Below are 9,397 nucleotides of genomic sequence, written 5' to 3'. Positions count from 1 at the left end.
CTGTCTAGATAATTCTCAGCGAGTATGTAATTGCAGATTCGCAGTATGTTATTGCTCATCAGCAATAATGTCATACTGATTCTAGTGATCATAATGAAATCTGGTAACTTCTGTGAAAGGAAATGTCTGAGAGAGTGCTGTCAGTATTTCAAAAAATAGTGCCAGTGAGGTTTTGTAGCAAGAGCTGTTAAATACCTGTTCTTGGCATCCACAAACACAAACATTACTATCGTTATAAACAGAGCTTTAAATGCCAATCAACAGGAAAAAGGAGTAGGGAGGGAATGTATCAGTTTATATGAGGCAATCTGAAAACCTTGACATGGAGTTCTTCAAAATAAAAAACAATCCAAACAACAACAAAATAAGTGCAGTCTGATTGATTTGTCTTTCTGTCCCTTAATACTTTCTGGACAATAACTCCCTGCCCTCCCACTTGGCCATTTCTAGCACACGTTGGATCTGACTTTATCATCTCTGTTTTCTTTCAGTCTGTAGGTTCTCATCTTTTCGTGTATCCATGGGGTCACGGTTATAGCTCCAAGAGAGAAGAATTTTGTGAGAGTGATTTTAAGAAAAGTGCTATTGCAGGACCCAAGAAAAAAAAAACGTAAGTCATCAAGTCAAGATATTCTTACTACTGTAGGAAAGTTACATTCTATTGATTTTGATTCTATGGTACTTGGGCTGGGGAGTTGTTTTAGCCACAAATTATATAGATCAGAATTTTATGAAGATAAATAATTTATAATGATACCATCTCTCTTCAGGTATTTTACTACATCTGAATCTCAAAATTACTAAGTATGCCATTGAAGTTGTGCTTGGATTTAACATTTCTCACAGTAGGCAGATGTGAGAAACATGAGGCATGAAATGAGGTTTTATGTACTGTGTAATCATAAAGAATACAAGTTGTGTATGTACAAAATTGTACCAAAAAGCTGTCATTGTGTTAAAGAATCCCCTGATTAGACACTTCTCATGGGGACTATGGTGACAGACTTCTTAGACATCTTCTGAGTTCTCTGGTAAAGGAACATAATGGGTTGTACTAGAATCTAGAGAGGATGAAGAATATTTTAAAATGTATTTAACTGGTTCTCTCACTAATACCAGAGGAAGAATTCAGAAAACATTGCATCCTGTGTGCTTAAAAAAACATATAGTTCGTATCTTATTTCATTAAGCTAGCTTCTGATTTGATTACATTTGTGTAAAACAAACAGATTTAGGAAATAATACTGTTAGTTCCAGATGATGTTTTGCAGAGCTATTATGAGAAAACAGTTATGAAACAACTCAAACTTCTACTGAACAGGTGTACAAATGTTGACATTAATTCCTAGTAAATAGTAAATAAGAATCATATTTCTGATGAAGAAAGATTTGTTGTTATAAGTCAACCATAGTTGCTATGTTGGACACCACTGAGACTTCTCTGAGAAGATTTTACCTATCTTACATGTGAAAATGAACTTTTTTGTATTGCTAAGCTTATTGAGGGATGGTCAAATGTTCTGACTGTCAGAAAAAATTACTATACTTCTTCTCTAGAGCCATTTTCATTATCAAACCCACTGTCCTCTCAAAAGCTTGACACAAAGCCTTCACAATTTCACTTTGAGTTATAAATTAATATTAAAAATGCCTTTGGTAACACTTAGTCTTCCCCTTGCATTGGCTGCAGTCAAAAGTGTGGCTGATTTAGTGTGAACAAGCTGAAGAAAATGCAGAGATAAAAGGACCTTAATTATATTTATTCAACTGCTGGAGGATGGGAACGAGTGAAGTGTCTTGAATTGCTATATAACAGCTGCCAAGCAGTAATGGACATGAGTGCTCCAGTAACAGTATAAAATGGAGTCATCTGTCATCTTGTGAACATACTTTGAGCTTATTTTTTCCTCATAGATACTTCATGGTAGTTTAAGCAAACTTCAATTTTCTAATTGAAATTGACTAGTGCACACATGGCTTGTTGCCGCAGTAATTCAGATTTGGTGAGCTATCTGTAATATACAAATTCATGGGCTGGTTTTCATTTAAATGTCTTAAGCTGTGGAAACTTCAGCTTCTGTGGGCTTGGGGAAGAGAGATCCATACCACACAGAGTGAGCCAGCTGTTGTAGGTCACAGTGCAGCCGGATGGCAACAACTCTGGTGGGATGCCGTGAAAACTGTAGCATGAGATCTTGGCCAGCTGAATTTGTGGTGAATGGAGATGAGCTTGAATTGTGCTGGTTCAGAAGAAGAGCTCTGCAGCACAATCTTCTCTCTGATCTGATGTGATCAGTAGTGGATCCCAGGGAAAAATGTAAGGCGAAGGAAGACATGAAATAAGCCTTGCCAACTTGTCATATTGGACTGGACATCTCCACTGCAGTTTCTAATAGCCTTTGGAATTTCTGATCAAATAATTACATTTTTTTGAATCCTGTTGTATTTTGCAAAACATCCTGAGGCAGGGAATTGTGCAAGTTAATTGCATATCGTATGAGAAATACTCTTTTATTTTGAAACCTGGGCTGCTCAAGAATTCGGTTGTTTGTCCCTGGTTTCTAGAATGTAAGAACTGAAAGATCATCATTCCCTGTTCGTTTTCTGACGCTTCCGGTACTATACATACATTAGCTCTACCAACCAGCAAGTTGTTTTTCCAAGGTAAATACATTTGTATCTAGCCTTTCCGTGTACAGAAGCTGTTAAGTAGTTCTAATTGTCCTTGTTACCCTTCTGCACCTTTTTTTTTTATTTCGGAAATGATGGAGTATCTACAAGAACTGCACAGTATTAAAGATGATTGCAGCCTATTTTTTCTTGTGGCATCTTTCTGGTTTTGTTCTATTCCTTTCATAGTAACTTCTAATAATGTTTGATTATTTGTCAGCTACATTTTCTATTTATAGAGGACTAAATGTGTCACTCATGATGTTTCCTAAACAATAGTAATAGCTGAAATCATATTCATTGTTATTTATAGTTAATGTCATTCTCTTACCCTTCTTCCATTTTGAGAGCATATTTGAATAAAACAAAAATCACTGTTTGCAGCAGAGATCCCTGTTCTGCATCCCAGCATGCTGCTGTCCTTGTAGATTTACCTAGTTTGATTTACTTAGTTTCTCTCTATGTGCCATACTTGCTGACAGACATGTCCACACTGGTATCTGTTCCAACTGACAATTTCTCATAAAGCTGATAAAAATTTATAGCTTATTGTTCCAAATATTTTCAGAATGTGGACCATGCAAACTTGTGGACTGGACTTAAGGCTGCTGTATGTTCTCAGTGGAGAAGATCGGTGCTGGATCAGTTGTCCAAAATGCTGAGGTTTTCACCTTTGTGCTGATCATGTCCATTATGTAGAAAGCATTGCATAACCCCTCAGTACAAATACATTCTGTGATCTTTTTACTTTCCTGAAATTGACCCTCCAAATAATCTGGATTAGAGTGCATGTTGGTTCCTGAAATGTGTGCCCTGAATCTGTGGCTTGTTTTTCTGCTTTTTCTGCTGTCACTTAAGATCGAGAACCAAAAAGAGCGTGTGCCTTCATATGTTTCAGACCTAACAGTAAATAGGTAACAATCAGGTCAGTAGCACAGAAGTACAATTTATTTATTTATTTTTATTTGATCTTTTCTACTCTTAGGTAGGAGATGTTTGCCATTCTGGATACAGGTCTTTGTCTATTCAAAAATTGATTACTTGGTTATGAAACACTCACGGGTATTAGTGAAGTAACTCCAGCATAAAACCTTAGACTGATTTATCAAACAAGTATGACTGATTTACCAAACAAGTAGGCCTATTTTACTTGTGAAAGAGATTTTCTTTCAGTTCTGAAAATGCATTTATTTTTGTGAGTGTTGACATTTAATTTCAGGCTTTGGTTCCTGGATTTAGGTGATTAAAGGAAATCTTTTCCCACTGTTTCAGCCCTTTCTGTACTTTTTTTAAAATAGTATCTTTTCTAAATTTAACATGTAATTGGACAGATGAGTTTTAAACCTGAAAGGCTAATTTTTGAAAACTTTAGTTATCCAAGAATTAGCTGCCCTAGAAATAAATGATTCACTTGGAAGCGGAATGGCTCGGTTAGTTAGCATTCGTCACATGCATCCAGATGAACTGCAAAGCAGAATTGCTTGAACTGCTTTCTGTGAGGCACAGCTAGTGTTTCTTTAGAAAACTTCTGCTTATTTTCAGTTGCTTTAGGTGGTATAATTCAGCTAGCTTTGTATCACATAGAGTGTTTCGGAGACCTGCTTTTTGCCATTGGTTGATGATGATTGCAGGTTATTTTTAGAGTGAGCCCATATAACAAAGGGATTTACTGCCTTGTATCTCTGCACTTAAACATAACAGCAAATTGTATGGGACTGTAGTCAGAGCTTGTGATGGCTGTGGAGTCTGATGAATTGGGACATTTGCTTTAGAATAGTTGCTGATGGAGAAAATGAGATTTTTTTTTTCTTGTATTTATTGAATTTCTGTACTGGGAGGGACAAGTGGTTTGTTACGATTGATAGAAAGAGCATTACATATTACTAGGAATAACTTCAGCCTTACAATGATTGAATGTATTTTTCTGACAGTTTAACTTTAGTCTGGAATGGGGTTGCTGTGCTGCTGTGTCTGTTGCATACAGTCGTGGAATACTGAACACTGTTTAACTGCGGCAGCCTGTGAGTATTTGTTTGAACAGGCTGGCATAACTGAAAAAATTCTGAGCTTTAGGACAGGGCTTATTTATGGTAGCTGAGTGTTTTAGCCACCAACTGTTAATAGTGTGCTGGAGTACAATTCATGATTTCATTTCCTGGTATTTCATAATCTATGTGCAATTTTTTGTTTAACTCTGGTTGTTTGCCAATAAGACCTTGTTGTGTTAACATTTTTTCAATGTTTTCCACCCCTGTCTGTGATGCAGATAAAATTAGTGAGTGCTGGGAAACAGCTGTGGAGTGCTCACATGATCGTTAGCTCAGGTATGAGACAGCACAAAGTCTGGTAGACAGAACATCTTAAGTGTTTCTACAGGTGTTTCTGATATGACTGGATTAACCTTTAAATGTTTCACCTTCTGCACTCCCTGGGCCAGTGTCAGCTTTGAGAGGATAGTGAGTACCTCGCACCGTGTGGTGTCAGAGCATCACGATTTCTAAGAACAGCATCAGAGCAATTGGTAATTACGTTATGGCTCTGACCTCTTTGTGTAAACATGTGAAGGCAACAATTTCTGCTGTATTTTCAAGCTATGGTCTGAACATTGCTTTCACTACCAGAAGGTGGGTCATTAGAAACCGTCACAAGTTTCCCAAACCATGAAATGTGCAATCTTCTACAGCTGATATGCTGGTTTTAGTGGTCTTTCTGTTATGTGTCCAATGCTTTATTTTTCTGCATCAAGGAAAATACCCTTAACTTAAGCTCTAATTAACAGTAATAATAATGATGAAATGTATTTACTGGCTCAACAAATGAACTCATGCTTCACCCTCATGTGTATTTTGACGTCTTTGAATGCTTACTGGTAGTATTGTATTATTAGATCTTAATTGGGTAATGAAAGGGTAAATGGGTTGGAAAGCCATGTGGTGCATAATGTGGTTAGTCATACTCTATTGCGTAAGCCGAACTGTTAACATTTTGGTGAGAATGCTCATATGGTTATGTGCCTTCATTTGCTTTAGTGTGACAGTGCTGGATTTAATTAGATTTTATGGGATCTAAGCTTACAAAAAGGCTCAAAGTTCTGCATTCAAAACCTGACACGTGGGATGACCTTTTCTTCCTTGGAAGATAAAGGTACTCTGTGTTCTTGTGCTGGTGAATAATTGCAGTGAAGCTGTTGCAGGGCAATTGCAGCAAGTTTTGGCTAACCTTTGCAGTAGGCTTGAAGAGATAGGGCATTGCACGTTTTTGTGCTGTGTAAGTGGAAGAGGAGGGGAGAGCGTTTGTTTAGCAGCAATGCTTAATAAGGATTTTTCAGAGAAATAAAACCTCATTCCTGCAGCTTTGTAATAGACAGGGACATGCTATTTACCTTGTCTGCAATATGCTTACTTAACTAGCTCACCTTTTAAGTGAAACTCTCTTACATTGTCATCGTAAATGTAGAGATTTAAGTGGTGCATTAGAAACCAGAACAGATCTTAATATTTCGTAGAAATCAGGAGGTGGTTCTTCACTGGGAGGGTGGTTGCGCACTGGAACAGGCTCCCCAGGGAAGCAGTCACTGCGCCAAGCCTGTCTGAATTCAAGAAGCGATTGGACTGTGCACTTAGTCCCATGGTCTGAACTTTTGGGTAGACCTGTGCGGTGCCGGGAGTTGGACTTGTTGATCCTTATGGGTCCCTTCCAACTTGGAATATTCTATGACTCTATGATTCTATTTTGAATCATTGCTTGTATTTGCACTCATACTACAGTTACGACTGCCAAAACTAAATCTTGTCAAGAAAATGAAATAATGTTTCTTCATTGATGTCATCATGTCCTGCTTATAAGCACAATTTACAATAAGATTAAAGTATCAGCAATGAACTGATGTTTATAAGAAAAAGCAATGTGCAATACTACTCTGAATTTGGATGTTAGAGTTATTTGTACTTCTGGGTACGGATGGACCCTTATGGATTTCATAGTAAAATTCAAGTTTTAGTAATGCTAAAAGATGGCTGCTAGGCATAGGTCTTTGGACAGGTGTGACCAGGTTGTACTTGCACAAGTAGTCAAAGCCACAGAGTTTTCTGAGGATACAGATCTTCACAGCCATGCTGAGGAGTGTGTGTTTTCTCCTAGTAAGTAAGTTAACGTTTTATTTTACGAGACAGATAATTTACATGTTCTCTTAGATCTGAAATATTGGGTAACTGGAACATGCTTATTCACAAACCTTTGATATATAGAAATGCCTGGTATTTCTTAGGCAAAAACCAGAGATGATTAACCTGTTGCTCTGGGTTTTGAGCTCTGTTTGTTGTGGTCCTTTGTATTAGCAATATTAGATATGTTTCACTGGGAAAAAGCATGTAGAAACTGATACTTGTGCAGCTGCTCCTGTCTCACCTGTGTGCGGCCAGCAGACAGCAGAGGTATGAACGAGACTCTTAATAGTCTGTAATGTGTTTATTGAATTTGTTTTATGTGGAGCCTCTATGAATTATTTTTAACTGTTAGAATGATACCTATAGCACATTGATTTTAAGCCCAGATTTCTCCATTGTTAGGAACGTATACTTCCAGGAATTCTGTAGATGTGTGAATTCAGTCTGCTTGTCTTGCTTTATGCTTGCAGGGAGGACTTGAACTTCAAAGCAAGAAGATTGCAGGGCGGGTGCTCTCTCCCATACCCTGGCTACTCTATTTGTTGGAGGCTGTCAGGAGTGCTTTGCCCTTATTTGACCCATGACTTTTTTATTTATTGATAAAGTAAATAGGAAACTGTATTCAGCTCTCAGAGAACACAGCAAGTAAGCCCAAGCCCTCTGAATGGTTTCAAAAAAACCTGTCTGAACTGAGGAATTGTTAAAATTTTTTTTTATCTCTTTCCACCACAGACAACAACAAAAAGATACCATCTATCTAACTGAGTGCAGATTAAATAACCTTTGTTAAGGCTGAAGTTCAGAAAAATGTTAAAAATGGGTTTGTACTGGTTTTGTTGTCTTCAGTGTTGAAACTGTAAGTGGTTGCTGCAAGTACAGAATTTTAGTACAGTCAGTCTAAAATCTAACCGTTTAAGTTTGTGAATGCAGTTCAGGTACCGCGTTGTCCTTTTGCCTGCAGATCCTGTAGTTTGAATTAGCTTGTAGCAGCAACTGCTCTGCGAGAAACGTTTATGCAAAATGTAAATGAACTGCTTATCTGAAGGTATGGGTACACAAGTAAACTCCTGAAAGGCAAGCTAAGCTCCAAATTTGCCTCATCAGCAACTCCTACGTGATCCAACTTCAGTTCATGTGAAAGCTTACCCAGCCCTTACTGAAGGATAAATGGCTGGTTTGCATTTACAGAAGGGTAAAAGTGAATGCACTTGTAAAGCAGAGCAGCTAATAAGACATGAATAAACATACTAGTTTATCGTGCAGTAATTTGTTCTGTAGCCATAACCTTATGATGCACAAGGCAATTAAGCCAATTGAACTGAATTGGTTTCTACTTTTTATTGTAAACTCTGCATTTTTCTACACTTCAGCATGCACTTTTCTCTATGTTTCTGTCACTGTGCTGTCCCTTAGTTGCCCTTGAACTGCTATGGATTAAAATGAGACTTTTTCAGGTGGTGGAGAGAATAATGGTGCCAAAGCTCTCCTGAAATTGTTTTGCTACATAAAACGAGCTTTGGAGCTGTGTTTTCAGAATATCAAAATATATCAATTTGCATAGAAATAAATGGCAACATGAATTTATAAACTCACTAGGTGACTTTTGCCTTTTCCATGCCTTTTGTAGATGCTTTTTTGGTGTTTTGGGAACGAGTCTAATGTTGTAATCTCTTCAATTGCAAAAGTGGTGGAGGTTTTTTGTTTGTTTGTTTGTTTTTGCAATGGGCATGACCATTCAGATGCTGAGCAGCCTGCAATAAGCCTTCTGGTAAGCATAACCTTAAGGTGTTGCAGAACTTGAAGTGGATCTGTTTCCTCTTCTCACCAGAAGTTCAATGCTTTCAGCCTTTGTTACCTGTTTGACTCTCATGTGACACTACTTTTTATTTTAATTGGTTTTTGAGTTTCTCATCTTGCTTTTTAACCTAGTTTGTCTTCAAAAATTATACTTCCACTGTCTTTTCTCTTGGACCAAGATGGATTTTGGGTTATAAAAGTGAAGAGGAAGTATTTTTTTGTTAGTGGCTTGGTTTATTTCTTCTTGTGCATTAATATATATGTCAATAATATATATATAATATATAATAATATATATATATATTATATATATAATATATATATAATATATATATAATATATATATTAATATATATATGACAAAAATCGGTTGCTAGATATAGAAAAATCACTGCCAGAACTTTCAACTTTCATAATGCTAAGACAAAGTACCATACTTTTTGTTGTCAGTAATGCTGTCAGCGTAGCGGAAAATACTCTGCTAGCTTGTCGCAGCCTCGGTTGGCATCTGTCATTGTATCTGCAGATATGCTACACTTACATGAAAACATGAAATGCTCTGCAGAGAATTGAAGTAGAAAATGCTCACTCTGGATGTTTTCTACAATTCCTGGGTAAGGATTTTGAGCTTAGGTATATTTAGTAGGAATTTCAGCATTTAATTGCAGCAATTGATGTTCTTCTCTCCTGAATCCTCAAATATGCAGCCTGTGTGAATTGTTTTACCTAGCAGTTTTGTATTGGGTGGCAGTTCTAGTTGTACT

The 9,397-nt window shown here is 37.1% G+C and overlaps 1 protein-coding gene across 6 annotated transcripts in view; it reads left to right on the top strand.

Annotated features, from left to right (window-relative positions):
- Window positions 1-491: 491 nt before the first annotated feature.
- NUMB (NUMB endocytic adaptor protein) overlaps window positions 492-9,397 on the top strand; it is a 47,434-nt gene continuing 38,528 nt past the window's right edge. For all 6 annotated transcript variants that reach the window (XM_035327075.1, XM_035327072.1, XM_035327074.1 and 3 more), the window contains exon 1: window positions 492-610. The gene's annotated coding sequence lies outside the window, so the exon portion shown is untranslated. The remainder of the gene's footprint in view (window positions 611-9,397) is intronic.

The sequence above is a fragment of the Oxyura jamaicensis genome, chromosome 5 (assembly GCF_011077185.1).
Source record: "Oxyura jamaicensis isolate SHBP4307 breed ruddy duck chromosome 5, BPBGC_Ojam_1.0, whole genome shotgun sequence".
Taxonomy (NCBI): domain Eukaryota; kingdom Metazoa; phylum Chordata; class Aves; order Anseriformes; family Anatidae; genus Oxyura; species Oxyura jamaicensis.
Note: the sequence above shows the minus strand (reverse complement) of the source record. Positions and strands in the feature narration are given on the sequence as shown.